General features: G+C 40.9%; 1 protein-coding gene across 1 annotated transcript in view; it reads right to left on the bottom strand.

Annotated features, from left to right (window-relative positions):
- The window catches only part of LOC309364393 (contactin-3-like), a 165,613-nt gene extending 145,204 nt beyond the window's left edge, over positions 1 to 20,409 (bottom strand). The window contains exon 1 of the mRNA XM_081901579.1: positions 20,134 to 20,409. The gene's annotated coding sequence lies outside the window, so the exon portion shown is untranslated. The remainder of the gene's footprint in view (positions 1 to 20,133) is intronic.
- Positions 20,410 to 25,282: the final 4,873 nt, after the last annotated feature.

The following is a 25,282-nucleotide window of genomic DNA, read 5'->3' as shown; positions in this document are numbered from 1 at the left end:
TTATTCTTGTGCTAATTTTTCTGTTTTAATTGTGCATTTTATATGTGACTTCTTTTAGTAATGTTTTCTTTTGAAATGCTCAAGATTTTTCTTTGTTAACTTTGATGTGTTAAATGTGCACTCTGTAGTTGCCCTCCTTTGTAATGTTTAGTTTTGAAATATTTAAGCAACTATTTCAGTTTCCTGTTAATTATGTTGTTTTGAATGAATATATAATATATCTGATTTTCTTCGAGTAATCTGAACCTTCTTTTATTTTGGATTGTTTTATTTGATGCTTTAATGTGTTTTAAACCACTTTGAGATGTTTGCTTAAATATAAAGCGATATGGAAATGGGAATGGATGAAATGAAAATGAAGAAACGAAAAGAATTGATGACAACTATGATGACAAGATAGATTACACAACATAGAATAGGGGAAGATGACCTTGAAATATTTGCGACTAATTGACTGTGGGGGACAATGGCTGAAACCACATTCCCAATTCAGAATACACAAAAATAAGGCTGGAACTTGTCAGAGAACATCACAAGCAGCCAAACTAGCCAGGAGCAACTTTCTCAGGAAAACCATATATGTTGTAAACAAATCTTCCCTAATTCATTAATGACCAGCTAAAGATTTGTGGTTGCCAGCTATGTTCTCTTTTCAAGGATTTTGTCCCAAACCTTAAAATATACTTCCAAAAATGCGAGCATCATCTCTCCCCCTGCATATCCAGAGCTGGAAGGAAGCCTTGGAAAATAAAATTGTGGATCCTTGAATATGCACCGATAAACAAATTAATGCATCACAATCACTGCCTGCTTTCTGATGAACATTTTACTTGCAGAATGATAGCATAGTCCAGGCATCCCCCAACTCCAGATGTTTTTGGACAATTTCCACCATTCCTGACCACTGGTCCTGTTAGCTAGGGGTGGTGGGAGTTGTAGTCCCAAAACATCTGGAGGGCCGAGTTTGGGGATGCCTGGCATAGTCAGACTTTGAGGCTAAATGTTTCATTTGCACCCTCTATCTTCCTCCCAGGGAACTCAGGGTGGCATACATTGTATTCCAGTTCTCACAAAAATCCTAGTGAAGTAGCTATTGCTCAAAGACTATAACTAACACAAGGTCATCTAGCAAGATTCATTGCAGAGCGTGATTTTTAGCTAAGTCCAGCACTCTATCCTCTTATCTAAAATGTATGGTCTGCAGATGAAAAAAAAAAAACGTATTAACTCATGCCTAACCTCATTATATTCAAACATCTGCTGACTTCTTGCATATTTCATTTTACAGTAACACTCTGAATCTCTTTAAGGGTTGGTATCAATTATTTATACCATTTCAACATTTCCCATTCAATCATTCATTCATGCAGTACAATTTGTCCATAGTAACTTTTTGCCCAGTCACGCCCACTTAATGAGACGTTAATATAAAATAGGGAGAAATGCTCAGATTCCAGAACACATTTATAATAACTTGATAACCCAATATCAATAATTTGCCAAAGCCAAAAAAATGACATTTTATTCCTTAGTACTGTATCTTAGTACAAAAAGGATGTCTTATAATAAAGTCATTACTGTGGCGTTTGCCCATTCTTTGGGAATATGTTTGTATTGCGGGAGAGAAAGTATTTTTACCTAACAGGCAGTTTTTAAACAATTAAAGGGTGGAAAAACAAACATATTCACCAAGATGTAAAATTATCACTTGTTAGTTTTAGTCCTCTTATCATTGTATAAATAATTAGCATGATAAGCTATCATTCATTCGACTTATTGCTTGTTCACTACAAAAAAAGTCTAAGGATATGAAGAGCACAAAAACAAAAAGTATGTCTTATAATAAAGTCATTACTGTGGCGTTTGCCCATTCTTTGGGAATATGTTTATATTGCGGGAGAGAAAGGGTTAATAGGTTGACCAATAAGAAAGCCCGGAGGCGGAGCCTACCTGATTTTGAGGCTCAGCCCAGAGGTTTTGACAGTTAGTTCGGTTGGTTATTTTGGACGGGGGGGGGGGAGGAGAGATAGAGGAGTCAGAGTGAGTTAAGAGGCAGGGACAAGACTGAGAGGGAATAGAGTGACAGCGTTTCGAATATATTTTAAAACTTGCTTGTGTTTGAAGTAAACTTTAATCTTCATTGTTAACTCTACCTGACTGAGAATAAAGTAGTGGTGTGCAGGTCAACAGTCCGTGAAACGACTGGGGGCTCTGTACGAACGCCAGAATTACAATGACCCAGCAAAATTTCAGCAGCAGAACATTTATCAAAACCAGTCAGTTGACTGGGAGATGTTAACGATGGCACCAGGCAGATGCCGCAGGGGAGGGCTTTCCACAAGAGGGAGGCACAACTGTTAGGGATCAACTAAAGAAAATAGCACACAGAAAGAGACATGGGTCCAGCCCTTTTGCAGGGTGAGACTGCTGCCTTGGATGACAGAAGACAACCCAGGATAGGCATCAGCTTTGAAACCTACAAGAGTGATGGCTGCCCCAAGCTGCCAGTTACTGACACTGCCCCTATTTACCGAGTACCTGTCTCAAAGTTCCGTATCACCCTGCAATCCCATACTTTCCAATCAGCCCCAATGAGATTTATTCCCACATACCTCTGCATAGCCATTTAGCATTACGAATAAAGCACTCGGCGAATGGTACAATAAATATATACAAGATTTATTTCCTGAACACAATGTGGGCTGTAATTTAAGAACTTTTTCAACGGCTGATGCAGAATTAAATTACATGCCAATTTTATCCAGCAGAATGCAGAGAATAGTTGGAAAACACAGCTCCTTCAACTCAAATATGTGTTGGCTCAAATTCATGTATCTGCACAATGCTATGTTCTTAGCCTATTTAGTCAATAGAGGCAAAAATTAGAACAGATGGGAAGAAAATTAAGTTCAAGCCAGATACATTTTTTTTAAAAGTAATAATCTCTGAAGTCATATATTCAAAAACATTAGTACATTTCCTAAAGAGCTAGAGGCATATACCTCCCACTGCCCAAGGCAGAACCAATTCTTCAAAAACTCCATATATAGTAGATACTTCCCCAGTTATCTTTTAATGGTGGTGTAAACATCACATTCATTCTTCCAAACCTTTCTTAAATATACTTCAGTATGCATTTCTGACAGCACAGACCACATGCCATAACTAATTTATATGCCGGGGGGAGGGGGGACCAGAGAAGATTCTTTATCTTTTAACTACAGTTCCCTAAGGTCTACAGAAAAGTCATGACTCCAAGAGTTCAACCTATCTCACGTTTAGTAACTTCTGTAAGCTGCAACCTACTTTCACATCCACTGTTCCACAGAGCAGTTGTTAGATTTCAGTCACTGTGAATCTGTTTACAGTGGAACCTCTGGTTACAAACTTAATACATTCCAGAGGTCCGTTCGTAACTGGAAACTGTTCTTATCCTGAGGTGTGCTTTCACAAATGGGGCCTCTGGCATGCGATTTCCGCTCACATCCCAGGGGAAAGTTCGCTACTGGGAGCAGCTACTTGCCGGTTAGCAGAGCTCATAACTTGAAGCGTTCACAAGGAGGATGGTTTGCAAACAGAGGTATTACTGTATATTACCAATAAACTGGGTTAACAACTTACAGACTCAAGACAGCCTCCACTGGTTTGCTTACAAATACAACAGATTTTAAAAGGCTGTCTGAGGCTAGAATGTTAGGACAGGCATTTCAGAAAGAATGCAAGTACAGAGGGGCCCAGGAAAAGTTGTATGCATACAGAAGAGAAGGGTAATGAAAGTATTGTAATTTTCACATCTCTATACTCATCTTGGTCCTTGACTGGGGGCTCAAACAAGCCTCAACTACAAGCCATGCAGAGGTACTAGCAAGAGGAGGAGACCACTGATGAGTCATTTCACCTCCACTTCTGCAAAAAGCAATTTCAAGAGAAGGGCATTCAATCAGCACTGTTTCTGCTGGCAGCCTTTACACTAGTGTCTATGCTCTACAGATGGGATTACCTGGAACTGGAAGAAAGGATGTACACCATTCCTCTCACCAGAATAGATTTTGGAATGAGTTATTCTGACCTCCTGCTATTTTTTAGGTTTAGGATATTCACTATGAGTATAATTGAACTCATCCTGTACATACAGACCCTGAAACTGATATATTAAAACATACATGTACTATATTGTATGAGCAAATTTAAAGTCATGGACAGGGACTCACAGTTCATTTCTGTTTCATGTTTCGACAGGTGTAAACAGTAACAGTCTAACTATCTATTGTGGGAACCCTAGGAAGTCAGTTGTATGCAATAACCCAGGCATAGGCAAACTCGGCCCGCCAGGTGTTTTGGGACTACAACTCCCATCATCCCTGACCACTGGTCCTGATAGCTAGGGGTGATTGGAGTTGTAGTCCAAAAACATCTAGAGGGCTGAGTTTGTCTATGCCTGCAATAACCTAAGGTTAAGCATGATAATGATTCGTGAACTGTAGAGTGCAAGGTGCTTTAAGAGTCTTAATGAAAATAGGAAGAAAATGCTAAATGCCTTTACAACTCTGAATAGTGACAAGCGCAGAATTTAAACATCTACCCTTACTACAATTTCCTGCAGCTGTATTAAACTGAAAGGCTGACTGGAATAGGGAAGCACTGCTAGGTAAATGCAAACTCCACATCACTAAAGCATTTGTTTTCTTAATGTTGAGTTGTAAAACAAATCAGTAACCCACAGCTGCTATGCTCCTCATCATTCATTCCGCTACTGCACTGTGCCACCGTGGCTCAGCACAGAGGCAAAATGACTGGGTAGGAGTAAGCTAGAATCTCTTCTCGAAGCTCATGCATTTGCTCATTCACACAACATCATGGTTTGCCGTAGTGTTTAGCGTGAACCAAGCCATCCTGTGCAAACATAGCAATGCAACCTCTTAATGTTGAATTCAATACAGAAACCTTCCAAAACAGCCCCCACACACTGAGCTTAATGCAATAGAAATGTATTAGATCAAAAAGAACGAGTAAACCACCATTCTAGTCCCATTAAAAAAGACAAAATGTTCAAAACGAAATAAAAAGGTTAAAATGCAGTAACTTAGTACAGTATTTGCATGCCAACTATTCTGACTTACATGCGTTACTGAATGAAGTACAACTCAATTCCTGTAACACTGGGCACCATGGAATTTTCTGCCAAAGGATAATGGAAACCTCCATCATGTAAGCTAAGCAAAGTTTATCATAATTGCTTGCTCTAGGCTGGGTTACACCAGTAATGCCACCAATGATTTCTTTCATCCCCAGCGTAAAGTAGTATTACACTGCTAGCACTTTACTAAATCAAAGTCTGTAAAGCTTCTTGATTGTCTTCACTGATTTATTGCAGGAGAAATCTACAACTATAAAAACCAGCAATTGATTATACTTTAATATCATAGAAGAGATAAATATATGTAGCCATAAAACATCTTTTGAATGTCAAGCTCTGTTGGACTGAAACAAGATTTCAAAATTACTAGCATGTCAATGCAATTCCAGAAGAGCTGCAGAAGCAAAAACAAAAACGTGCTGCACAGTTAAGAACTTATCAACATAAATTTCAGGAACTACTCTTACAAAGACACACATTGACCTTAAATAAGGGGACTTGAAATCCATGAATCCTCTAATGCTTAATAACTTATTTAAAAGTAGCTAAAGGCGGTATATGACACTAAGGCTGGGGTCCTTTAGTCATTTAACTAAGGAAGCCTCATTGAACTCAATGGGATGTACTTCTGAATAGACTTGTCTAAGATTACAGAATCATAGAATTTTAGAGTTGGAAGGGACACTGAGGGTCCTCTAGACCAAACCCCTGCAATGCAGGAATCTCAACTAAAGCATCTGTGACAGATGGCCATCCAACCTCGCTTAAAAACCTCCAATGAAGGTAAGTCCACCACCTTCTGAGGGACTCTGTTCCACTGATGAAAGGTTATTCCTGATGTTTAGTCAGAATTTCCTTTCATGTAACTTAAGACCACTGGTTTGGGTCCTCTCCTCTGCAGTAGGAGAAAACAAGTTTGCTCCATTTTCCAGATGACAGCTCTTCAGATATTTAAAGATGACTATCTTATATCTTCTCAGTCTTTTCTTATCCAGGCTAAACATACCCAGTTCCCTCAACTGTTCATCATAAGGCTTGGTTTCCAGACCTTTGATCATCTTTGTTGCCCTCCTCTGCACATGTTCCAGCTTGTCAATTTGTTGTTGTTGTTGTTTAGTCGTTTAGTCGTGTCCGACTCTTCGTGACCCCATGGACCAGAGAACGCCAGGCACCTCTGTCCTACACTGCCTCCCGCAGTTTGGTCAAACTCATGCTGGTAACCTCGAAAACACTATCCAACCATCTCGTCCTATGCCGTCCCCTTCTCCTTGTGCCCTCCATCTTTCCCAACATCAGGGTCTTCTCCAGGGAGTCTTCTCTTCTCATGAGGTGGCCAAAGTACTGGAGCCTCAGCTTCACAATCTGTCCTTCCAGTGAGCACTCAGGGTTGATTTCCTTCAGTATGGAGAGGTTTGATCTTCTTGCAGTCCATGGGACTCTCAAGAGTCTCCTCCAGCACCATAATTCAAAAGCATCAATTCTTCGGCGATCAGCCTTCTTTATGGTCCAGCTCTCACTTCCATACATCACTACTGGGAAAACCATAGCTTTAACTATACGAACCTTTGTTGGTAAGGTGATGTCTCTACTTCTCAAGATGCTGTCTTGGCCTGTCATTGCCCTTCTCCCAAGAAGCAGGCGTCTTTTAATTTCGTGGCTGCTGTCACCATCTGCAGTGATCATTGAGCCCAAGAAAGTAAAATCTCTCACTATCTCCATTTCTTCCCCTTCTATTTGCCAGGTGGTGATGGGACCAGTGGCCATGATCTTCGTTTTTTTGATGTTGAGCTTCAGACCATATTTTGCGCTCTCCTCTTTCACCCTCATTAAAAGGTTCTTTAATTCCTCCTCACTTTCTGCCATCAAGGTTGTGTCATCTGCATATCTGAGGTTGTTGATATTTCTTCCGGCAATCTTAATTCCAGCTAGGGATTCATCCAGCCCAGCCTTTCGCATGATGAATTCTGCATATAAGTTAAATAAGCAGGGAGACAAAATACAGCCTTGTCGTACTCCTTTCCCAATTTTGAACCAATCAGTTGTTCCATATCCAGTTCTAACTGTAGCTTCTTGTCCCACATAGAGATTTCTCAGGAGACAGATGAGGTGATCTGGCACTCCCATTTCTTTAAGAACTTGCCATAGTTTGCCGTGGTCGACACAGTCAAAGGCTTTTGCATAGTCAATGAAGCAGAAGTAGATGTCTTTCTGGAACTCTCTAGCTTTCTCCATAATCCAGCGCATGTTTGCAATTTGGTCTCTGGTTCCTCTGCCTCTTCTAAATCCAGCTTGCACTTCTGGGAGTTCTCGGTCCACATACTGCTTGAGCCTTCCTTGTAGAATTTTAAGCATAACCTTGCTAGCGTGTGAAATGAGTGCAATTGTGCGGTAGTTGGAGCATTCTTTGGCACTGCCCTTCTTTGGGATTGGGATGTAGACTGATCTTCTCCAATCTTCTGGCCACTGCTGAGTTTTCCAAACTTGCTGGCATATTGAGTGTAGCACCTTAACAGCATCATCTTTTAAAATTTTAAATAGTTCAGCTGGAATACCATCACTTCCACTGGCCTTGTTATTTGCAGTGCTTTCTAAGGCCCATTTGACTTCACTTTCCAGGATGTCTGGCTCGAGGTCAGCAACCACACTACCTGGGGTATATGAGACATCCATTTCTTCCTGGTATAATTCCTCTGTGTATTCTTGCCACCTCTTCTTGATGTCTTCTGCTTCTGTTAGGTCCTTTCCACTTTTGTCCTTTATTATGGAAATCTTTGTACGAAATGTTCCTTTCATATCTCCAATTTTCTTGAACAGATCTCTGGTTCTTCCCATTCTATTGCTTTCCTCTATTTCTTTGCATTGCTCGTTTAAGAAGGTCTTCTTGTCTCTCCTTGCTATTCTTTGGAAATCTGCATTCAATTTCCTGTATCTTTCACCATCTCCCTCGCATTTTGCTTGCCTTCTCTCCCCCGCTATTTGTAAGGCCTCATTGGACAGCCACTTTGCTTTCTTGCATTTCCTTTTCATTGGGATGGTTTTCGTTGCTGCCTCCTGTATAATGTTACGAGCCTCCATCCATAGTTCTTCAGGCATTCTGTCCACCAAATCTAAATCCTTAAACCTGTTCCTCACTTCCACTGTGTATTCATAAGGGATTTGACTTAGATTGTATCTTACCGGCCCAGTGGTTTTCCTACTTTCTTCAGTTTAAGCTTGAATTTTGCTATAAGAAGTTGATGATCTGAGCCACAGTCAGCTCCAGGTCTTGTTTTTGCTGACTGTATAGAGCTTCTCCATCTTTGGCTGCAGAGTATATAATCAATCTGATTTCGATGCTGCCCATCTGATGATGTCCATGTGTAGAGTCATCTCTTGTGTTGTTGGAAAAGCGTGTTTGTGATGACCAGCTTGTTCTCTTGACAGAACTCTATTAGCCTTTGCCCTGCTTCATTTTGATCTCCAAGGCCAAACTTGCCAGTTGTTCCTTTTATCTCTTGACTCCCTACTTTAGCATTCCAATCCCCTATAATGAGAAGAACATCCTTCTTTGGTGTCACTTCTATAAGGTCTTGTAAGTCTTCATAGAATTGGTCAATTTCAGTTTCTTCAGCACAAGTAGTTGGTGCATAAACTTGGATTACTGTGATGTTAAAAGGTCTGCCTTGGATTCGTATCGAGATCATTCTATCATTTTTGAGATTGCATCCCAGTACAGCTTTCGCCACTCTTTTGTTGACTATGAGGGCCACTCCATTTCTTTTACGGGTTTCTTGCCCACAGTAGTAGATATGATGGTCATCCGAACTGAATTCACCCATTCCCGTCCATTTTAGTTCACTGATGCCCAGGATGTCAATATTTATTCTTGCCATCTCATTTTTGACCACCTCCAACTTACCCAGGTTCATGGTTCTTACATTCCAGGTTCCTATGCAATATTTTTCTTTACAGCATTGGACTTTCCTTTCGCTTCCAGGCATATCCGCAACTGAGCGTCCTTTCGGCTTTGGCCTAGCCGCTTCATCAGCTCTGGATCTACTTGTACTTGCCCTCCGCTCTTCCCCAGTAGCATGTTGGACGCCTTCTGACCTGAGGGGCTCATCTTCCAGCGTCATATCTTTTATATGCCTGTTGTCTTTGTCCATGGAGTTTTCTTGGCAGGGATACTGGAGTGGCTTGCCGGTTCCTCCTCCAGGTGGATCACGTTTGGTCAAACTCTCCACTATGACCTGTTCATCTTGGGTGCCCTGCTCGGCATAGTTCATAGCTTCTCTGAGTTCTTCAAGCCCCTTCGCCACAACAAGGCAGTGATCCATGAAGGGGTACCCAGTTCCCTCAACTGTTCATCATAAGGCTTGGTTTCCAGACCTTTGATCATCTTTGTTGCCCTCCTCTGCACATGTTCCAGCTTGTCAATATCCTTCTTCAATTGTGGTGCCCAGAACTGGACATAGGTACTCCATAAAATGGTCTGATTAAAGCTGAGTAGAGTAGTACTGTTACTTCTCTTGATCTGGACACTATGCTTCTGCTGATGCAAGCATTAACTTTTTTTGCTTCTGCATCACACTGTTGATTCATGTTAAGCTTGTGGTCTACTAAGACCTCTAGATCGTTTTCCCATGTACTACTGCCATGCCAGGTGTCCTCCATCTAATATTTGTGCAGCTGGTTCTTCTTGCCTAAATGTGCAACTTTACATTTGACCCTACTGAAATTCATTTTGTTAGTTTTGGACCTAATTCTCCAATCTGATTGTACTGCAGGAATCTGATAGCCCCATTTGCACAGGAGTGACACTGAGTTCAATGAGACTTAATACACAGGTAAGTGTGCACGAGATTGCAGTTACACAGATTAGCCTGCCTGGATATTAGCTGAGGTGTGTATCTAAATATTCCTCAAAATACATAAGATATGCAAATCCACTTAATGTTAAAAATTAGCTACCACAGAAGGGCAGTTTACAATCACATAGTGCTCTGACTATCTTACTGCACCTCCATCAGCATTTGAAGTACGTTGACAAAAATGGTGAAACTAACTCTTCCATCTTGGCTTTGGACTTGGTTGCAAGAAAGATTTTAGATACCATGAGAAGGGGTGACAAATTTATGAAGTACAAATGCAAAAGAAGAAAATGTCCTTGTGTAGCACACTGCGATGAGAAGCTGAAGAACATAAAATGTATTAAAATTAATATATTCCGAAGTGCAGAAGAGCTTAGTCATATAGAGATTATACTTTCATGAATGCATAAAGTATAACCATTGTTAATAGTGTTATGTTACTCTGTCTGCTTATTTATTTTATATTAATCACATTCAGGAAAACTGACCCAATAACCATAAATAGCTAATACAATTATGTAAAAACGGGGGAGAATGGATTCAGTCAATTCATATTAAATTACCAAGAAAGAGTTCATTGTAATACATGTCTGCACAGAATATTTGCAGCTAGCAATCTAAAGTCATAATCTGCATTTCAGGGTTGTTTTTTAAGAATCAAAGTATATAATAGAAAAAGTAGAATTATTATTTGTGGGGATGGACAAGAAAATTATTGGAAACATCCCACACTACAGCTTCAGTTTTCCAAAGAGCCTGTCTGTTACTTATAGCTCAGTTGTTTTGTTGTGTCATCTGTGTAAGGGAGAAATAAACATTCCACAACAAAGTAACAAAATGTAGAAAAAATATGCATGCCTTTGGTGGAGGAAAAAGGATTGGTTTACTTTACTTAAATTACATGGCAGGGGGTTTCCTTACTTTTAACTTAGGCAGAAACCCTGTGTGGCTGCCCACGATAAATGTGAGGTGCACAAAAACTGGCAAACCATGCCTGGGGCAGGACAGAATGCATAGGATTGTTCCCATGAGTACTCTGGCTACCCCAGCAGGAAGTCTGGCAGGACCAAAAGCTTTAGGTATGCCTCATAATCCCTCTGGGCATCTAAATAAGTTGGCCTGAGGTCCACTGGAACCTTCTGCTCCTGCTGGTAGTGACCAGAATAGCTATCTAATCGGAGCATGTCTATGGACACCCTCACCTGCCCCTACCAGGAAACCTGGAGTGCTCAGAAGGTTCAAGCATACCTCAAGCTCACTACAGGTATTCCTCTCCCCAGAAGTAGGAAAACTCTCATCTGCTTTTTTTAAGGAAGGTAAGCCAACCTTAATATATAGTCATACCTTGGGTTACAGTGTTTTTTCAGGTTGCGTTTTTTCGGGTTACGCAGCCGCCGAAACCCGGAAGTACCAGAACGGGTTTCGGCGGTTGCGCATGCGCAGAAGTGCCAGATCGCAACCCGTGCGTGTGCAGACACGCCGCTGCGGGTTGCGAGCGTGCATCCCGCATGGATCACCCTCGCAACCCGAGTGTCCATTGTGTGTGTGTATGTGTGTGTGCGCGCGCATGTGTGTGTGTGTATATATATATATATATATATATACACACACACCATATTTTTTGCACCATAACACTCACTTTTTTCCTCCTAGAAAGTAAGGGGAAATGTCTGTGCGTGTTATGGAGGGAATACCTACGGGTGGCATGCCTACAGATTTTCCTCCTCTAAAAACTACGTGCGTCTTATGGTCTGGTGCGTGTTATAGAGCGAAAAATACGGTATATATATATATATGGAGCATTTTTAACATATGAAATAATTTGAAAGTGTCAATTTCCCCCACTCACCACCCAAAATGACACAGTTCACTCTATGACATCAAAACTTTTCCACTTCATTCCCACTTGGGGATGGGGGGGTGTTTTATCTGGGAGGTATTCTTGCAAGCAGAAGGTCCCAGGTTCAGTCTTTGGCATCTCCTGGTAGGGCTGGTAAAACCTGAAGAGTCACTGCCAGCCAGTCTCAACAATACTGAGCTGGATGGGACAAAGGTCTGACTCAATACAAGGCAGTTTCGTATGTTTCAATTTTCCATTCTTCTGCATGTGTGAACAAGGGAGCAATAATCTTCAATAAAATACAGGGCCTCCCCAGTGGCAACTCCATGCTCTGGAATCTTCTTATAAGAGAAGCACATAAAACAACAATGAGGAACCTGTGGTGCTTCAGATGTTGTTGGGCTCCAACACACATCATCCCTAACGAATTAGCATGTTGGCTGAGGCTGATGGGAGTTGGAGTCAAATAGCATCGGAAAACATTTAAAGTGCTCTTATTATTTCATCACTTGTTGTTTGCCACCTTGGACTCCTTTTAGGAGGAAGGGTACAATATAAATTTAATAATAAATAAACATCTGGAAAACCACAGGTTCCCCAACACAGACATAAATCCTCCTCCTTATTGTCTTTAAGAAGGCAACTTAAAACTTTTATTTTTCAAAAAGCATCACATTGTGTATCTGCTAATTTTGTCCTTGATGGTTTCAATTCTTACAATTTTGACTGATGCTTTTAATTTTAATGTGATATATTTGCTTAATATTGTTGTTTTGAACTTTTTGTACACTACTGTGAAATCTGTACAAAACAAACCCGTAAGCATGGCAGATGAATGGAAAAAAATATACAGAAAACATTTGTGGACAGTGTGGATATGTGTGTGAGAGAGATGTTATTCTCTCTTTAATTTTCATATAAATATTTATAGGAAATTGTCTTACTCAGTCTGCAATAGGAAGGTGAGCTGAGAACCGGAATTTACTACTGGAATGTTGTACTGTATGTTAGTCCTATTCAGAGAAGGCCCATTGAAATAAATGACTATGACTAACTAAGATCCAAAAATTTTATTGGGTCTACTGTGAGTAGGAAATAGTTGGATGCAATCATGCACTTAACTGCTGATCTGTTTGCAGGTCCAAGCTAAAAGTCAATGTCTCAAACCTCCCCAACGCTAGCAAGAGTACAATGTTCACAATAAAGTAGAGAAAATATATGATGGCTAAATGCTTCTTCTTTGGTTGCAGAAATTTAAAAAACCATCTCTGAACTTGTTGTATTTGGTAGCAAAATTATAATTAAGTAAAAAACAAATTAATGCAAAGGAGGGAGAAATAAGCCATTCCCTTTTTCAAAAAGCCTAATTTCAGTGTTCCTCAAATTCACCCATGCATACAAAGTTTCAAAAACTTAAATGAAGAACATTTTTTTAAAAAATAAATAAATAAATGGTTTGAGCATTTTGTTATTCTGTTCATTTCTTGGAGCAACTTCATTGTCAGCCAAAGAGGGAAGAGAATATTTAAAGGTGCTGGTATCTCATTCAAAGAATCACCATAGTGTGAACTGTGTAGCCAGGGCTTAGTCAGGTGACATTCGCACAAATTTCCCCGTGGTACATTGAGGGAATGTCCATCACAGATGTATGGCAATTCATAAGGTAAAACAGATGCCCCATTGCTGTTCCCAACCCAACTTTTTGAATAGGCACTCTTAAACAGCAAAATACATCTAGTAATATGGAAAGATCCAGTCTAGGTCATGAATTGCAGAACAGGCAACAACAAAAAGTGCCTGCAACCAGCAAATGCATACTAGTGTACTGAGTAGTTCTGGGCCTCTCCTATTTGGATACAAAATGAGAGGGAGATTACATTAGTCACCCAAACATCTCTACCAAGAAAACTGATAATGAAATGCCTGCAAATTGAAGCCATTTCCCTGTTCTTACAGAATCCGTATTAGACTGTTGCTCTGACCAACTTCAACCCACGATGTAGTAATCAGGAGTCACAATGCTCTTTGGAAATAGGAAAACAGTGAACAATTGAATTCTGCTCAGTTTGCTTTCTTCCTATCATTAAAACCTCCCTTTTCCATTCATTCTGTAACCACAAAACAAAAGGGAAAATCTGACCTAAGGCTGGGAAAAGGGTTTTACAAATTCCTGTTCTATAAATCCATTTGCAAATTATTTCACAGCACTAGGCATGGAAGGGGGAGCTAACAGTCTCTCATGAGACTTCCTTTGCAGGCAAGGCACAATGCAAAGTAGCAAAAAAGTAACAAAGCAGTAGAAAAGAATCATTTCAAAATATGCAAATCAATTACTCAGTTACTTTCTTTATTGATTCTTATATGCTAGCTTTATACACCAGTGCAACCAGAATTTATTCTAGATGGAACCTCTATTTTAAGGTTTTCTTGTTGTTTTTAATGAACATATTTCAGAACTACCAGATAACATGTAATACTTCCCGAGCTATGTCCTATAGGTCTAGAAAGTGCAGGGGAGTAAATAGGATGCTTGGAAATACCAGAGAACTAAAGAAACAAGGAATAAATTTAGTTTTTTAATGTTGTTTTTAATTACATAGGACAAATTTTCTGATTCTACCACCTGATCTTCGATCACTGTATTAGAAGATATATCTTCCAAGAGATTACTGTGATTACTGTGAGTCTGCATCCAAGAAGATTCCCTGGATCCCGTGAATTTCAACAACTATCAACCAGCGGCAGATATACCCTTCTTAGGCAAACTGCTTGAATGAGTGGAGGCCACACAACTTCAAAAGTTTCTAGATGGTGCATTACTTAGATCCATTTCAGACCAACTTTAGATCCAGTTTTAACAGAGAATCTGCAAATATAGTCTATTACCCCTCAGCCTTTTAAAATGTTGGGTATTGTAATCTGCAGTATTAATTTCTGGTTTTACTGATTTTGTGTTTGCGTGAAAGCTTACACCAATGCTATTGTTACTCTATTCCCTTATAAACTGCTCTGTGAAGCTTTTGGTTGAAGAGTGGTATATAAATGTATAAAAGAAAATACAGTGATAAATAGACATATAAATCATATTGGGGGGTTTTAATGCATCATGCATGGTATTTCTTTTAAAATTATTATTATTTTGTTGGCATTTCAAAAATGACAGAAATAGAATAGATAAAGGCAATAGATAGAAGTGGTCAAGCAAGTATCTCCTACCAAGAAATCCTTTCAATAACTACCTACGTATTCAGTGCATGGCTCAAAAGCTGCCATGACAAACATGATGACTGCCCTGTGTAATTGGTTAGATAAAGTGATATTCTTGCTGAGAGTGCCATCAAGTGTTATCATTGGGAAGGGTTGACTCAAGTCTCATTTTACTCCGATTAACCATAAGGTGATAGTGATGCTAAATCATGTTGCTTTTGAAACATGCATTAACTCTTTTTAAAAATTAGCCCCGATTTCCATTTACAAGTTGTCTAAACTACCAAACTTGAAAAGCTATCAACAACTGCCATTTCATTATAAAGCCAAGGATCTCCAAGTCAGGCTTCTTTTTCAGTCATAAACTGAGTCCTTCTGTTAGAGATCACGGACTCCTGTTCATTCTGATTCAGGAATAATTTGATTTACTAGAGCTGCCACCTACAAAATCAGATCATTGGTTCATACAGCCCAGTGCTGTCTACTCTCAACTGGCAGTGGTTCTCCAAGACTGGGGATTTTCCAAGCCAAATTATACAATATGATTACTGGGATTTCAAAGCTAGAAATAACATCCCGGGTACATTTCCAAAATGTGGCACTTTGTCCTGGATCTTAGGCAAATCAATGAAAAAATCGCAGGGTTTTGGGCATTTTTGTACAACAATTTTCTTTTTAAAAAAGTTCAACAATTTTGGGATCTTCCTAAAAAAAGCTCAAGAACTTTCAGGGTGTCCTGGTTTATACTTTTTGAAATATGGCAACCCTAAATTTACTGGATTAAATTTAAAAACACAGGGGGTTTCTGGATTGTCTAATTTGTTCTTCTAGGTTTTGGAAACTTCTGAGCAGGCCTACAGTGGCTTTACAAATATAAGGATATTACACTAAATGTAGTAATTTGTCCTCCAAATTCCATGGGAAGTGCCACAACTCCCGAATCTACTATCAACTTCTGATAATTCCCCATAATCCAAAAGAAATTATAGAGTGTGTGCAACATCAAATGGTCTTCATCTAATCAACCAGACATATACAAAGGTGACGCTATAGAGAGTTTTCAGTGCCCCTTTTAAACATTAGCAGACAAGAAAATTACAGACCCTGTAGATCAGGTCTTTTGGTCCAGCTCTACAAACCTTCTTCTTCCTTCACAACCGAAACAAGCATGCCAAGCACACTCTACATGCTTTCTCTCAAAGCATGCTGGGTTTTGAACAACTCACTTCAAAACAGCAAAAAAATGATAGGTAGTCAACATGGTGCCCTCAGATGTCATTATACTACAACTCCCATGATACCCAGACAGTATGGCCAATGGTCAAGGATTATGGGAAATGAAGTCCAAAACATCTCTGTAGGACACCATGTTGCCTATCCCTAGGCTACAAAGATAGGACAAGTCCATATATATGCACACAAGATTCCCAGGCAAGACAGGAACATGGAAATGTGTACATATCTACAAGTATTTGCATGATGCGTAGTTTTCTTTTCATACATGCCTAATTAACACAATACAAAATTTAACACTACTGTCTTTCCCAAACAAATTTTTATTACACTTAGACCTTGTCCTGACAAGAGAATGATAGTTGTTTCTTTGTTAGTAAACTTTCAAAAATTAAACTGAAAGGCAGATATCAATCTTTAAATAAGTTACTCTTAGTTTCAGATCTGACACACAGTACAAACCTACTGGAACTTTTCCACACAGGTCCAACATTGCCCAACATTGAAGTTATGCCCATGACTATCGGGTATTCTGTTCAGAACCCTACATTAGGAAAACAATCATATAGCTAAATTTCTAATAATGCTTGGTGGGGGGCTGTAAAGTTATTGTATTTATATTCCATAGGGATTTCTTTCCCTAGTTATGTATGACCATAGGATATATACAGTTTGTGTCATATAAAGGCTTAATAGTCGGTGAAAATATAATGAAGATATAATGCCTAGATTCCAGCATATCTGGAATCTCAAAATTCTGAAATGTCAAAGCATGCACATCAGTTGCCCTCAAGACAAAAATGATCAATACTATCAGGAAGTCGAACTTTTTAAAGATTCAGAACTGATCAGGATTTCTGCAGCTAATGTTACAAGCTTCTATTAAATAATTCTGTCAAACACTCTTTTTAAATCATGTTTCATGTGCCTCTGAAACCAAGATGCGTTTATAATGAATACATTTCCACACCTGTCTGCATGCATCTCAGAAATGTTATTTGCAGTGCCATAAACGTCAGAGAGAACCTCTGTTATAAATCCTTATTTCTTGTTTATGGCTTTGTCCGTTAAAAAAGTCACTCTCATCTGAAACTCTGCATGCAAGCATCTCAGTCAGAAATCAAATTTCTTTTATAACAAGTTTCCAAAGTGCCCATAAAACTTCAGCCACAACCGTCAAAATTGGGTAACGCAGCTTGTGCTGCATTTGGCAGCATTATCACATGCTGTTGAAAGGGATTAAACTACAAGCCTAGTTGAATGGGGGGGGGGGTAGCCAATGGTCTTTCTGACCATCTGTGTATACAAGAAGCTGCCACCTACAAAATCAGATCATTGGTTCATGCAGCCCAGTACTGTCTACTCTCAACTGGCAGTGGCTCTCCAAGACTGGGGATTTTCCAAGCCATATTATACAGTATAATTTCCAATGCAGTCCCCAGGGACTGAACTTGGGACTTTCTTCTTGAGAAGTATGCACTCTGTGATTTTGGAAAAAAGCAAGGTGTAATATATGTCTGTGGTCAAGTCAACTGGTAAGAAGAACAACAGTGCAATCCTGTGCAAGTCTACTTAGAATCATGTTTCTTTAGTTCAATGGGATTTACTCCAAGGTAAATTGGTATAAGGCTGCAAACTGCAACCTAAACGACATAAAAGCCGGTTCTTGCTCAATCCAGGAATGCATAAGTGGGTCAGAACCACCCTATCAAATGCAGCCACAAAAGATCCAAGAGTGATAAATCAGTAAGTCACAGTATCTAACACTGAGAAATGGACCGGCAAATACATTCAAAATTAGGAGTACCAAGCATTAAGGAACATGTTACAGAGAACAGCCCTAGAATGGCAGGATGACCTGCCAATCTAAATGATCCAGTAAGATTAATTGATATTTTAATGGTGACCATCTGCAATCCCTTACCAAGAGCAAACTATGAAGCATGAAATAACTATCTTTTTTTGTCTCAAGAGGATTCCTGATTTAATTTATTGTTTAAAACTGGAAATATGAAGCAAAGCAAGTTTACTCTCAAGGAATCTTTTTGACTGGGGGTTGTTAGAGGGAGACTGTAGTTTTGTCACCCTTCTAATTGGATTATATAAAACAAACACTTCAGTTTACAAATAAAGCAATGCTCAATGAAAGCTCGTTTTTAATCATCAGCAGAAAGCATCTGACCCCTAGTGCTCACAAAAGTGAGAGCAAAAAAAGACATTCAGTCAGTAAAGCTAACATTATAGATCGGTTCGAACAGAGCAGCATTAGCATCTTCCATTGCTCATGCTGCTAAAGAGATCCACAGGAGAATGGAGCAGTATTTTTCCCCTAGCTCCAAATGTCAGGGGTTGTTCTTTTAAAAAATGATTTTTAGGGAATGCATTCTGCATTTAGTACAGCAAGATAACATTTAAACACAAATTAAAGACACGGGGAATGTGATTGTTTTACAGGTGATTTAACAATAAAATCCCATGAGTAATGCAGATAGTGTGAGTCATTGACAGCCCTCTGTAATAATCATTGATAATATCTACACTTCCAAAACAGATCCCCCCCCCACTTGAAGTGCAATATTGTTATACAAGAGCAATATAGCCCCAGGTGAGGCTTGTGTGGATTATTCTGCCTTCGTTTATTTTACTGCAATTGATCTTGAGATTTTGCCTCGCTGATATCCTGCCCCCATTTTAGTTTGGGGGCACATTAGAAACTCCGCCCCCCCCTTCCTCCTTTGAGCACAAGAGTGAAGGAATGTGCTCTGTGAAATGAAAGCACAGAGCTGTAAAGCTTGCATATCATTATTATTTACAACTAAATAACACTTTATGCATCTGATGAAGTGGGCTCCAACTCCATGGAAGCTAGTAAGGCTGCAATCCTTATAAACACTTCCTACTGATTAGGGGCTTGCACTGCAAATCTATTAGTCTTTAAGATGCCACAACACACACACACACACACACACACACACACACACACACACACACACACAGAGTGAACTTTTGTTTATGTCCTTTACTCTCAGAGGTGCCTATTTGTTTGTTCTCTGCTTACCGTCCCATCAACCTAACGCAGGAGTTGTTTTGTGTATGTTTTTATAATGAGTTTGTTCTTACAAACGAAGTGACAGCAAAGGAGAAAAGGGAGAGGCAAGAGGATCTGCTTTCAGATATACAGCGCCTCAGAGAACAACCCCTGGAGTCTTCTTTCCACCCCACAAAATGCAAGGTTTTCGTCGACTTCGCCTCTCTTTGGCAGAGCTAAAAAAAAAAGGAGGCTGCTGCGAACGGCAGCAGAAGAGGAAAGGTGACAGCTGGCTTTTTGTTTTGCTTTTAAGGCGAATGTGCATTCGGAAATGATGCCGGCAATAAAAAAAAAGGACCAAGCAGAGAGCGGCGAGGAGATGGGGAAGAAATAAAAACAAAAACTTGAGCCTGGCGCCTCGCAAATCACATAGCAGCGCCCTGTCTCAACACTTAAGCAGGAAGAAGCAGCTCAGAGAGCACGAGAAATAAATGGACAACGCCGAAACGTCTCGCAGTTTTCCCACCAGCTTGAAAGCAGCCTCGGCAGGCATGGATACCACCATAAGACATCCCCCACCCCCCAAATAAACTTCGCTCCCAAAGTTGAAAGAAAGCAAATTGAGGCGGTTAGGAAACGTGACACCTCTCCCTCGTTCCCAACTCTCTCGGCAGACGAGGACCGAAGAAGAACCCCACCACCAACGCAGGCTGGGCGGGGCGGAGACCCCCACTAGCTTCCTTGCAAAAGTTCGTTGCAACCCCCCCCCCCCATTTTGTTCTAGACCCCCTGACAGAAACTCCCTCCCCCCCCTCCGTGCCCTAGTTCAGCAACCCACCTGCCGTCGTCGTCGGCGCGCTCTGTTCCGGTTTTATCTTCCCCCCCCCCCTCCTCCTGCGCCACCAGCACTTCCACGAGAAGCAGCCGCGAGCCTGGGTAAGTAATCCTGCGCGGCTCCTCCCGCAGCGCCCGCCGCCTCTTCTGGAGCTGCGACAACAGCGCCGCGCTCGCCGGCACCGCGATGTTCGAGGAGGGAAAGAGAGGAGAGGGCGAGGGGCGGAGAGAAGAAGGGGAGGAGGAGGGGGAGGCGCGCGGGAAAAGCAGGGGAGGCTCTCGCGCAGCGCCGGATTCCTCCACACACGGGCGCGCGCGCACAGACACACGCTCTTCTTCACATCTCTCTCATGCACACACAGGCGCGCGCGCCTCTCGCACGTTCTGCCGCCTTTTTCCCTTCTTTTTAGCAGCGCCCCCCCCCTCGGCACAAGGCGACGTCACCTTGCCGAAAATTAAAAATAACGGCGTGTGTGTGTGTGTGTGTGTGTGGACGGCGGCGCGTTGCTGGTGAACGTGCCTCGTGTCCCTTCTTCTTCCCAAGGGCAGAAGCTGTAGAGGCTGGGTTTTTAGGTCTTACTATATTGAAGTACATTGTGTATGTATGTATCATACGAAAGAGGGCGACCGCCCTCGCTCTTCGCTGTTTGGCAGAGCCCTGTGGAAAAGGCACTCTGCACATGCTCGCTTCTCCTCCTTCGCCTCGTTGATAAAGAAGCGGGGAAGGCGCGGACGTGGGAGAAGCGCCTTAAGGGGCTCGCTATCCGCAACAACGCAGAAGCTGCAGTCCAGGGGACCCCAAACCCGGGACTTATTTCTGAGGCGATTTGCGTTGTTGGGGCTAAGTTGATCCCAGTTTCCAGTGCTTCGTGGTTGCAGACGCCTGCCTAACAGTAATATGACTTCTTTAGACCGATGGGCGCTCCCCCCCCCAATATTTGGTATTATGACAACGCGATGAGGGAAGTTCTCCTGAGAATACACCCCACCAAAAAAAAATAATAATAATACCTAGGCTGCAACCCGTTCTTATGACCTCAATTCTGCTCGCTCAGAAGTAGGGCATGTTTGGTTATGATGTGGGCAGGTTTGCAGTCTCAGTTCATTCCAATGGGACCTACCTGCACTTAAGCATGGATAGTAGGAGCAGACTCTCAGGAGTGTCAAAAGTCTCTGACATGTGAATTCCCTAATCCGTATTACAGCACTATGTTTATCAGGCCATCCAAAATGTCACATTACCTGACAAGCCTCCCCCCCCCCCCATAAAATAGATGCCATTATTTCCCAGTGATGCATGAAGCTCACTCACAGCTGTGTTTATTTGGCTGACCAACCTGGTTGACCACTTTTTTTTGCTCACTCAGTTTCTGCCAGGGGTGTTTTAGCCAGAGGAAAGTGGTTCCTTTGCACCCCTCGCAATCTCTTCAGACTAATGTTGGGAGTAAAAACTTCGAAAGAGAGTCGACCTGCCCTGCTCCCTCCTCTCACTTTTCAATAACATCCCCTTAGCCAGTTATTTATTGTCATTCACAGACTGGGATGAGCTGCAGGGCATTTCTCTACCCTTGGCTTGAGTTTCAATTTGGAGACGCTGAGCTTTGCCATCTTTCCCTTTAGCACTGATTGCTCTCTGAGTGCTGGGGGTTGAGGGGGTGGGATGGGAAAGAAAAAAGTCTCTGCTTTAAATAAATAATCTTCCATTTCAGCAGTCACACAACAGCTTGCCTGCGTTAAGAAGCCTTTGGCTTGGGCTAAAGCCAGGGAGTTGAAAGGAACTCTTGCATCCTTTTACAGCGCATAGCTATAGAAACCAATCTGCCTGGCTTGCTGCAGCCACCGGTGTGCAGTATATCAGCGCTAGGTTCATTTTGCATCCCTAAACAGAGGATGTAAACTTGGAAGAGAAGCTGCACAATCTCCAGAATGTTCACTACTCCAGTTAGTAAGCCCTGACTTCTCATTAATTGATTTGTCCTATCTGAAAATACAAAGTGTGAGTGTCCATGTTCACATGTGAGATAGACAGACAGACAGACAGAGAAATCATTCTCTTAGCCAGACTGATGAGGCAACTCGAGAACGTGGGATGAATGAATCTAGTCGGAATTTGGCAAAGAGTAAAACAGTCATGTCAACCCAGCCCACTTTATTGTGGTGCTCCTGCATCATGTCACTGCTCTAACCACTATGTGGAGGGAGTTGCAAACTGAGAACACAGTGAAGGGCTCACAGAAACAACTTCACCACCTGTTCTGTTCCTGAAACTTCAATTTAGATCACCAAATTGGGGGTGTGAACTTTCCTTCCTTGGAGGTTTTTAAGCAGAGGATGGATGGCCATCTGTCATGGATGCTTTAGCTGGGAATCCTGCATTGCAGGGGGTTAGACTAGATGACCCTTGGTGTTCTTTCCAACTCTACAATTCTGTGGTTTGCCTTCAGATTGAACCAACAGCAAAGATGCACCACTGTGTTTGATGATGTGCACCCCTTCCTCTGAGAAACCTGGCTAATTTTATGAAAATTGTTTTTATTTCCTCCAAAACAAATGTTTTCCCCAAATTAGGGAGTAAGCCCCCACAAAGTATATGAGAAGTATTGTGTAGTAATAAAAAGTTTTAAAACTTGTTAAGGCCCCTTAGAAGCTCCCCCCCCCCAATGCTTTATTGCATTTTTAAACTGGCTCTGAAGACTTTTGTATTCCGCTTTTATAGATTGAGTTTAATTTGACTATGGAACCGTTGGGCTGTTCTTCTATCTCGTGTTTTATGATTATGCTCGGCTGATTATTGTTTGCCTTCAGATTGATGTGCTGAGTCTTTTTATTGATTTGTAGTTTTTTTGAAAAGTTTGAAATGGTATTTGTGTATTGTTTATGGATGGCTCTTTAGCTTTTATTCTGTGTTAGATGCTTTGTGAGGATACTCTCTTAGAAAAGAATACATCTAATTAAAAATAATAATACATTTTCCATAACTGTGGTTAAGAAAGTTAAATACCTAGGGGTAAACATAACAGCAAAGAATTTGAGTCTGTTTAAAGATAATTATGAAAAATGCTGGTCTGAAATTAAGAGAGACTTGGATAGCTGGTCAAAATTGAAACTTTCATTGTTAGGTCGAATAGCTGCTATTAAGATGAATGTATTGCCAAAAATGTTATTTTTGTTTCAGACATTGCAGATTGTAGATAAAACGGAGTGCTTCCGGAAGTGGCAGAAAGATATCTCCAAATTTGTCTGGCAGGGCAAAAAGCCCAGAATTAAGTTTAAGATATTAACGGACGCAAAAGAAAGAGGGGGCTTTGCCCTGCCAGACTTAAAGTTGTACTATGAAGCCGCAGCTTTCTGCTGGCTAAAAGACTGGCTACTTCTGGAGGACACGGATGTGCTGGATTTGGAAGGTTTTAACAATGCATTTGGATGGCATGCATATTTATGGTACGACAAGGTTAAGATCAACAAGGCCTTTAAGAACCATATTGTCAGAAAAGCAATATTTAATGTCTGGACAAGATACAAAGACTTATTAGAAAACAAAACACCGAGGTGGCTGTCACCTTTGGAGGCTAAGGCCCGAAAAAGACCCAATATGGAGGCCAATTGGCCAAAATATTGGGAAATACTAGAAAGGGATGGAGACAATTGGAAACTGCAGAGTTTAGAGAAAATGAAAGATAAAGTGCGAGACTGGTTACACTATGCTCAGATTAAGGAAGTGTTTAAGATTGATAAAAAGTTAGGATTCCAGGTGGAGAAATCGAAACTGGAGACAGAACTGCTAGAACCTAAGACCAAGGTACTTTCAAAAATGTATAACTTGCTGCTGAAATGGAACACACAAGACGAATTGGTTAAATCGGCTATGATAAAGTGGGCCCAGGATATTGGGCACAACATTATGTTTGAGGACTGGGAAAGGTTATGGACCACCGGGCTGAACTTCACAGCATGTAATGCTCTGAAGGAAAATGTAATGAAAATGATATATAGATGGTACATGACCCCAGTGAAATTGGCTAAAATATACCATTCGTCTGATAACAAATGTTGGAAATGTAAGGAAAATGAAGGAACATTCTTTCACCTCTGGTGGACCTGCCCTAAAGTGAAGGCCTTTTGGGAAATGATATACAATGAGTTAAAAAAGGTATTTAAGTATACCTTCACCAAGAAACCAGAGGCCTTCCTTCTGGGCATGGTCGGCCAGAACGTGTTAAAGAAGGACAGAACATTTTTTATGTACGCTACAACGGCGGCAAGGATACTTATTGCTAAGAGCTGGAAAACCCAAGATCTACCCACACTGGAAGAATGGCAGATGCAGCTGATGGACTATATGCAACTGGCTGAGATGACTGGCAGAATCCGCGACCTGGGAGAGGAGAGGGTTGAAGAAGACTGGAAGAAATTTAAGATTTATTTACAAAAGTACTGTAATTTGGTTGAATCCTAACAAGGAAGCCAGAGCAGAAATAACTGTCTACCATTAAATTATAATTTTTTATTTGAGTTTAACCTAAATATTGCACTTAAGAGCATAAACAAGATGATAATTTGCTTGGAAAAATTCGTTTTTAATGATGAAAGTGGAAGCGGGAGACGTGAGGGAGTCCGCAATAGAATGAAAGGATGTTATGAAACCTATTCTGTTTGTTAAATATGTATCTGTAAAAAATCTTAATAAAAATTTTTATAAAAAAAAAATAATAATACATTTTCCCATGTAGGGAATGCAATGCAACCTTCTTGTCGTCAGGTAGTGGTGGAGGGTCCATATGTTTTCAAAGTGCAGACCAACCAGCCTCAAATTGAAGACATTTAAATTATGGAAGACTACAGCACACTCACTCATACAGCCCTTTTCATTTTAAGTTTTCCATCATTATCCGTTGGACAACAAGGTACTCCATGACTTGACAAATGGGAAATGAATGTCTGGGTTTCCATTTCCATAACTACCTCTTATTGCAAAGGAAATCAAATGGAGAACCAGCTTGCAGAGTGGAGCAGCCATCATCAAAGACAGGGAAGGAGCCAATTCTCCCTGAGATATTGTGGGGATTCATCTGCAGTGAGATCTTTTGCTTAGCTATTTGTCACAACTTGGGTGGGAACGCCATTGAGCAGAATCTACAAATAATGGGGCCCTC

This window comes from Podarcis melisellensis, assembly GCF_964234715.1.
Source record: "Podarcis melisellensis genome assembly, chromosome: 2".
Lineage (NCBI taxonomy): Eukaryota > Metazoa > Chordata > Lepidosauria > Squamata > Lacertidae > Podarcis > Podarcis melisellensis.
This window is presented reverse-complemented; position numbering and strand designations above follow the sequence as displayed.